Source organism: Panthera tigris, chromosome A1 (assembly GCF_018350195.1).
Source record: "Panthera tigris isolate Pti1 chromosome A1, P.tigris_Pti1_mat1.1, whole genome shotgun sequence".
Lineage (NCBI taxonomy): Eukaryota > Metazoa > Chordata > Mammalia > Carnivora > Felidae > Panthera > Panthera tigris.
In genome coordinates, this window is record NC_056660.1 from 187,337,008 (window position 1) to 187,345,785 (window position 8,778).

General features: G+C 47.3%; 1 long non-coding RNA gene across 1 annotated transcript; it reads right to left on the reverse strand.

Annotated features, from left to right (window-relative positions):
• Positions 1–1,307: 1,307 nt before the first annotated feature.
• LOC107178969 lies at positions 1,308–8,005 on the reverse strand. Its single transcript, XR_001509759.2, has 3 exons — positions 7,809–8,005; positions 3,961–4,118; positions 1,308–2,678 (listed from the first exon to the last, which is right to left on the reverse strand). It is a non-coding gene; the product is annotated as an uncharacterized LOC107178969 (long non-coding RNA).
• Positions 8,006–8,778: the final 773 nt, after the last annotated feature.

Sequence of the window (8,778 nt, forward strand, 5' to 3'; positions counted from 1 at the left end):
TGGTAAGGAGAGAGATGAATCCCAACCGCTAACTGGTGGTTGCAAAGGAGCCTTTTTCCTCCACCATCTCTCACCCTCAGCTTCTCTATCGGATATAGCAGCCAGCAGAGCTGTTACACCTGTTCTCATTCTCCACCTCCTAGACACAGAGTATAATTTCACTGCCTTTTTTCACTGGAACACAGGCAGGTCATATGCCTTGCTTTGGCCAGTGGGGAGTGAGTGAAAGTGCTTGCATCATCCCCAGCCGATCCATTTACTTCTCAGTGCCAGACAGAGCAGCACCCCTGATCCCTAGCATAGTGGTCCTGGAACCATAACTGGTGATGAAGCGTCTGTCAGCCTGGAGCCCTCAGCGATTTCAAGGAGCAGAGCCTCCACTAAACACACACTGGACAGATAATGCAAGTGAGAAACAACCTTTGTGTGGTTAAGCCTCTGAGATTTGGGGGGTTGTTTGTTACCCTGGCATAACCTAGCCTGTCCTGGCTGACTCTCTGACTCATCTTCCTTTGCTCCGGAGGGACTGATTTACACTGCAGGAATGCCAGCCAGCAGCTCTGTGGGTGGGAAAAATGTACCTGCTTTTATGTACCCAAGCTAATAGCCGCTTTCTCCCTACTGTCTGTGAGAGTTTGTCTCTTTCTCCTCCTTTCTTTCTTGGTGCCAAATTTATTTCTGATTTGTTTTCCTTGTTGAACCTCTACAACTCCTTATTTTCCAAGGCTATTTTTAGTGGCTCTATTCTACCCTGAAGGAAATAGTTCACATCTTGGTGCCCAGGGCTTTTTTAGCTCCTTTTAATGGGAGAGGATAGCACATATCAACAATTCTTTTAGTCACCAAGTCATTTCCCCAAGAGGCTTAGAGAAGAACAAAATGTCTCCATCAAATGAGTTTTGGATGTTAGACTCCAACCTCCTCATTGTGCATGATCTTCCCGGTACAAACAAGACTTTAACTTTCCATTGCTTCCTTCCTTTTGGAGGTTAAAGCCTGGGTTCCTTAAACCTGGTGATTTTCCTGGCCTACTGGACTGGTCTTTGGGAGTGGGGTTCAAAAATCTATGTCTTTTAAAAGCTCTTTAAGTGATTTTCTAGAGAGAATTTGATGACAGCTGTTTGGGAAGTCTTGGGTTGGCTATGTATTCTACATACTGAGCCACATATATTTGTTGTAACGTGATATCTCCCTGTTCATCAAGAAGTCATCCTTGATAAAAATATATATATATATATATATATATATATATATATATATAATTAAAAACAACATTCCCCATGGATATTTATAGCAACTTTATTTATAATTGCCAAACTTGGCAACAACTGAGATGTCTTTCAGTAGGTGAATGAATCTATAAACTGTGTTATATCCAGATGACAGAACAATATTCAGTGCTAGAAAGAAGTGAGCTACCAATCATGGAAAGACACAGAGAGCCTTAAACGTATATTACTAAGTGAGAGAAGCCAATCTGAAAAGGCTACATACTGTATGATTCCAGTTATATGAGATTTTGAAAAAGGCAAAACTATGGAGACCACGAAAAGGTCGGTGTGTTCTAGGGGTTGGGGGGCGGGAGGGATAAACAGGCAGAGCACAAAGAAATTTTTGGGCACTGAAACTATTCTGCACAGTAGTGCAATGGTGGATGCATATCAGTGTATGTGTCAAACCCCATAGAAAGTACAGTACCGAGAAGGTAAACTATAGACTTTGGTGATAATGATGTGTCCATGTAGGTTCATGTGCGATAACAAACGTACTGCTCTGGTGGGAGATGTTGATGGTAAGGATGATTGTGCATGTGTGGGGTCTATGGGAACCTTTTGCACTTTGCTCAATTTTGCTGTGAACTTAAAACTGCTCTAAAAAGTCAAGTCTACTGAAACAAAAACAGTAACATTCTCTTTCATGCTTCTGGAGGAGACGATGCCTTCTTGGGAGCGAGTCTGAGGGGTGAAGCTGAGCACTCCAGTTCTCTTACGGGTTTGCTATTTGCCATTCAATGTCTTCCATCTTACCAGCAAGGCCAGTCAGAACAAAAACAAGTGTCAGAGAGTAGGAAGTGCTTAGGCATGAACTGGAATAACTAGGATGAGCAAGGCCCTATTAGAGGGCAGGTTGTGACCCATTTCTTATCCAGCAATCTACAGCCAGACTTCTCCGCTCTGTCTTCTCAAGGGATGTCAGGGAAGTGATGGCTTTGTATTTTTGCTATTTGTTTTGTGGGGGCCATGATCATCATGGCTTGTGGAGACCAGGAAGGAAGCAAGGGGTAATCGGACAAAAGGGCAGCATGTACCACAGAAGCACCTGGAGAGATGCCAACAGACCACAGGCAAGGAGGCAAGAAGTACACAAAATTCAGAAGGTAGGAGATCAGAAGCCAGGCGAGTAGACTGAGTAATGGATGGGAGGCAGGAGCATCTGACCAGTGAGAAAACCTCTTATCAATTTTATTTTACAGGGGGAGCCTGTAGTGTGAAATGAGACACTAGGGTCCAGTGGTGGCCATGATGGTGAAGAACAAGTGGGGTAACCTCCCAGTAGGGGGAGGGAGGTGCTCAGAGTCAAGGATGCTACCGGCTCATCACTGCAACACGTGACCAAGAGTCAATCAGCTTTCACAATGTCCCCTGGAAGTCAGTTGCCAAACCGAGGCTCTCCCATGCCTGGGAAGGAGAAGAAAATGGTTAAAAGACAGGAAGCAAAAGTGTCTCCATTGGGCAGCCACCAAATTTACCAGCCATCAAAACCTTTGCCTTTGGGGAGCCTGGCTAGCTCAGTCAGTTAAGTATCTGCCTTTGGCTCAGGTCATGATCTCACGGTTCATGGGTTTGAGCCCCGCATGGGGCTCTGTGCTGTCCGCACAGAGTCCTCTTTGGATCCTCTGTCCACCTCTCTCTGCTCCTCTCCTGCTCACTCTCTCTCTCTCTCTCTCTCTCTCAAAAATAAATAAATAAGCAAGAAAATAAATAAATAAATAAAATTAAAAAACCCTCTACCTTTGATACAGCCTGGGAATATTTTAAGAGAATATCTGTTGATACTTAAAATAAATTAAAATAAAAGGATCAGCCTAGTTCATGAATAGCTGTGAAATAATAATCAAGAGCCTAGCTTACGTTTCAAGAAGGAAGCTGAAATCTGCTGGCCTAGTGTTTAGATGCTAGAAACATGCTAATGGTAACACTAGCAGTCTTTGTAATCATAGTAAGTAACAATAACAATAATAATATGTCAGTAACTGCTGAACCTCTCAGCTATGGTTAGAGATGTGTTGCTGTGCAGGTCTGGCCCGGGGGCAAAGTTTCTGGGCTTTCCCGTGGTTTTTCCAGTTTTCCTCTGGACTGTAAACCCACCTTCAGCCCAGGATGTGGTATAATTGACACTATAGTGTAAACAAATGTGAACGTCAATGTGATCCCTGTTTTAGGGAGGTGCTGTCCAAATCCTATTTTGATGGTGGAATGCAAGGTAAAGCTGCTGATGCTGGGCTTTAAGGTGGGAGGAGGAGTGGGGTGAGGGGTGGTATTTGGGGGGTGCAGACTGTGTGATGTTGAGGCTTATTAGTGGCTCTTCCACAGCCCTTGAAACCATACTTTAACAAGTGAAAAGCTTTGCAAGCTGTAAAGGACTATTAGACGCCAAAACAAATTACTTTTCTTATTATAGGTGACCAGGAGCAGATACTGATGCCACAGGAAGAGCAGAGGGAGCTGGAGGAGTGAAGGCTGAGAGGTGAGTTATTAACAATTTCCGAGTACATGAAGCACTACAGAGCAAAAGTTGAGACACAGCTGTTCTCAACAGCCACCAGAGTCAGAAAAATAAGCTTGACTGACAGCAGGAGGAGGGAATTAAAAAAGATCTAGAACAGTATTAAGTACAGGAGAGTGTGGCAAATAGTATCCATTCACGCAGTCATTCAGCAAACCTTTACTGAGCACCTACCAGGCAGCAGGCACTCTGCTAGGTGTCGGAAGTATGAAGATAAAGCCAAAGCCTCTGCCCTCAAGTGGTTCACAGAATCACATCAGCCCAGTCGTCACCTCCGCAGATATGTGCCTTCCTCCCTGTAAATGCCTCGTAGATATTCATCGCATGAATGGCTGAAATAGGATTGAACCAGTGGGAAAGACAAAGAAGTCATCAGGTATCACAGATCCTTTTCTCTAGCCTGGGGTTGATGTACGCCTTTCCCGAGGCAGGAAGGTGGCTGATGGAGATCTATGTCCAATTGAAGATGCCACTTATAATTAGGTTTGATTCCCTGAAGTGCTGTTTTTGGAGAAAGTTGTCCAGTATTTGAGGAAGGCCAAGTTTAACAAGTTAGACCTGAAACTTCACCAACCCTCCAAGTCAAGTTCCCCGGCCAAGCGTTTCTATTTAATTGGATGTTGTCACCAGTCATCTGCTCCAAGAATGCAGAACACTACTTTCAAAGCAGATACCTTTTTTGGAGCTGCACAGTGCAAATCTTGATGAGTGAAGTCAAAACAGCGCCTGGCAGTGTGACTGACAACCTCACATCAGTCAACTCAGAAAGAACTGGAAGGCTTCCACCTCCCTGCCCGCCTCTGCCACAAAGTGCCTCACACACCATGTGCATCTGGCTGGCCATCCACTAGGCAGACGTCTCAGCGTGTGGTCTGAGTGAATCCCAGCCTTCTCCTTTCTGTGCCTGCAAAGCTGTCCCCAATTCCCTTGAAGCTCCCTGGACGACGCCCACACAAAGGCCTTTCCACCCGCCGGAGCTTCTTCCTGTTGCTGTGCCTTGCTTTTTTCTTCACAGCTCGATAAACCCTTCTCATCTCATATTTATCAAATGCAATCACAAAGGGACCACTTAATTAACAGGCTGCCATTGTGTGGAAGATGATTTGGAAGCGTATAGCCATTTAAGAAACCTCACACTGTTCCAGACGACAAAAACAGTAGGATGCACCATCTGGGAGGAAGCTTCCGCTGAAACAGACGCCAGTGTTTCCATGATTAAGAACCTAATATTATAACATCATAGTATGCTGTGCCATTTGGTTAGCAGAGGCAGCCTTGCGAGTGAGTGTTCTCAGGTCTCGCCTGCTTAGATGCAGCCAAATCATTCAGTATCAAAATATTTGCTCTGGCAAGGGGCCCTGGTTTATACTGCTCTTGTATCTATTCCCCCATCAAGCCTATGCGGGGTGGACACACTGAAAGAGCTTAATTAAAACTTGCCAAGGAATTTGTTGGCTCTGACTACAGGTAGGGTGAGGGTGTGGGTACTATGGCTTGTGAAGGCAACTGCAGGTGAATTCACAGTTCCAAGGGGGATGAAAAAATTAATATGATGTAAATATTGCCTGCAAGAACTGAAAAAAGCTTACCTGATCCCCCTAAAATATAACTGCTACTCTCTCTATTTATACACACACACACACACGCACACACACATACACAAACACAGCTACTCCTTATGGAAAATTTAGAAAACATAGTCAAGCAAAAATTTAAAAATAAAAATTACCCATAATCCTCAGAGAGAGCAATCTTTTTGTATATTTCCTTCTGATCTCTCCCCGCCCCCTTGCGTTTTCTGCATTATATTCTGTGTAGAGCAGTTCCTACGTTACTTCTTAGGCCATTTTTAGTCTCATGTGTACATGGCTCGTGACTTCTTGCCCCCTGGTAAAAGTCTCTTTACCTCCTTTCTGGCTATCCAAATCCTACTCTGCACTAACTTCCGGCCCTACCTTCTAATCTCATCCACATTAGAAAGAATATGGGATTATAGAGACTTTCATTTGGTCCACTGAACAAGCTGTGGACATGGGCAAACCACTTACCTTCTCTGAGCCTCAGGTGTCTCCTTACGATAATGGAGATGAGAACCTTGCAGAGTTATGGTCACAGTTAAATGAGGTGAGGTGAGTAAAGAGCAATGTCAGTAGATGAAGAATCTGTTTCTTCCCTGGTTCTCTGTGTACCCAGAGCACCTGGAGTGTTCTGCTCCCAATTTTGCCCATTCTAGATACTTCAACACCTTCCGTTGTTTCTAGGATACAATCCCCAGTTGGTATGGTGGTCTAAAAAACTGCTGATCAGCTTTATTTTGAACCAAGCTTCCCCTCATTCTCCATGTCAGTCACCCGACTTTCCCCCAGAGCAGGGTTTGCATGCACTGGTCCCTCTACCTGGATCAATCTTCCCTCCCATCTCTACCTTGTTATCTACTTCTCATCTTTCACAGCCAGGCTCACTTGTCACATTGTTAATGATTCCTGCCCAGGCTGTCCAGAGTAGAGCAATCCTCTGCTGCCTTCTCATAGTGCCACATACCTATGCCTGGGTCTTTTTTATTTATTTCTTTGGGTTTTAAAAAAAAAAATTAGCATTTTCCCTCCCAGAATTAGTCTTCATGAGAGTGAGCAACATGTCTGCTTTTGTTCTCCAGTGGATTTCTAGTGCCCATCACAGAACCTGACATACAGTTGCTTCATGCATATCGTTGAAGAATTAAACAATTCTGTTTTCCGGTTGCTGACACCAATGAATGGCAGCCTGTTAAGGACCAGGGATGTGTCTTCTGTTCCCATGGGGCTCAAAGAGGGCCACTTCATCCCACCCCAGGCCCTAGAAATGATGCTGCATTGGCCTTAGTCTCATGGGCATCTCCCTAACCTTTCAAGAGGGTCTATAACAGAGCCTGGATGAGGTTCTGTGCCATGCATGGCACTTCCCAGACTGTTCCTCTTTCTCTCTCTCTCCTTTTCCTTTGAACAGAAAATCTATCAACCAGGCCCATGTTAACCACCTCCTCCACCATGAAGCCTTCCTTGGTGTTCCTTTCTTACCCGCATGGCGTCCATCCTGTCCTCTGGTACAAACAGAACTGATTTCACTCTGTTTCTTGTGGTGTGCTGAGTTGTTAGCTGGTCTGCCCTCTGGCTAAGCCCCGAGTCCTTAACTTGTTCCCCTTCCAGACCTGGCTCTCATGTCCTGTTCCTCACCTGTTCCCCACCGTTCTTCATTCCTCCTTTGCCCTCACTGTTGCAGGTGTACATAATGTTCTTCAGTCCTTCAAACCTACCATAATCTCACACTTCTGGGCTTAGGCATGAGCTGTTCTTATATTGCAATGCTCTTCCCTCCCCCTCTCCATATGCCCAATTTCTAATTATCCTCCCACCTTGGTACCAAGGCTGCTTCCATCAGGAAGCCTTCCTTGATTGCCTGGGTTAGGTGGCTGCTCCCTCTCCATACTGTGTCCCTTGAGCACTTCTCACTCCTCCTTTCCCCATTTTCCCTACAGAGCACATGCTCCATGAAGGCACACAGACCAGTCAGGTTTACTTTGCTTACCCAGTACTTAGTAGGTGCTTAATAACTACCTGGTGGATGAATGCATTAAATCTGCCTCAAGTCACCTTTGTAACCTTCATTCTGCCCCCTTGCCACTATTCTCTGCCCAGAGTAGGACTGAGAGATGTTTGGGGGCGGGGGGAGGGGGATGGAACTGAGGTCTCCCCAGTAAACACTTCTGGAGCCCTTTCCATTGCCAGCAGGGACCATTTTCATCCCTCTCTGTGTCACCAGCACAGGCCTGGGCACGGAGCAGGGGTTCTACATTGTCAACTTACAATTGTATTTCATATATTGAGACACTTGGTCATACCAGCTGTATCACCTCTAGCAAGTCCCTTTCCCTCTCCAGCCTTAGATCTGCAAAGCGGGATTTTGAGAGTTAAGTGAGTTAAGATCCACAGCGAGTTAGGACATAGAGCAGAGCACCCAGTGTGAGCCACCCGCCACTTTGCTACCTGCCACGCAGAGCTCTTCATCCTGACTAGGGCTGGCTCTGACTCTGAGCGGTGGCACCCGGGCCTGGCGGTCGGGCGGAGCCTTGGGAGCTGGCGCGGCCCTCGGGAACTCCTGGGCTCCCCTCCCCTCCAACCCCGTGCTCACGGTCTGGCCGTTTTGCTTTCGAGATACACCTGGCCGCTGCCTGGCGCCCCGGGCGCCGCCGCCACTGGCCACCACCCCCGCCCTGCGCAGCCCCCGCTCCTGGAAGTTTCCGCGGCCGGCAGTGAGTCACCGCCCTTTTTTTAGCAGCCGCGTTGGATGTGCAGCGTCACACCGCGGCTCCCGAGAGCCTGGGGCCCTGCCGCCGGCGACGTCAATGCAGAAGAGCCCAGCGCTCACCCAGAGCTAGGCCGGTGCAGGGGTGGCGACCCTGGCCCCGCGCCCCTTGGTCCCAGCGCCGCCGCCAGACTCCCCAGGCCTTCAGAGCTGCCTGGCTGCCCGGGAGCTTTCCGGGGTCGCTTACCCCTGGGGGGGGGGGGGGGTGGCGCCCTGGCGCGATCGGTCTGTGTGACTCTGGGGCCTTGGAACTGGGGAAAGGTGGGCTGCGGTGAAGAGGGAAAACAAAACAAAACAAAACAAAACAAAACAAAACAAAACAGAAGGCAGCCATCCGTGCCTCTGTCCATTATCAGTCCATCCACTCACCTGCCCTACTAGCAGCCCATCCATCCAGGCATTCGTTCACACCCTAAGTCATTTAAGACCCTTCTTCCCATCCATCCATCCATCCACCCACCCACCCATCCATCCATCCATCCAACCATCCACCCATCCATCCATCCACCCATCCATCCATCCAACCATCCATCCACCCATCCATCCATCCAACCATCCATCCATCCATCCATCCACCCATCCATCCAAACATCCAACCATCCATCCATCCACCCATCCATCCATCCAACCATCCATCCATCCATCCATCCA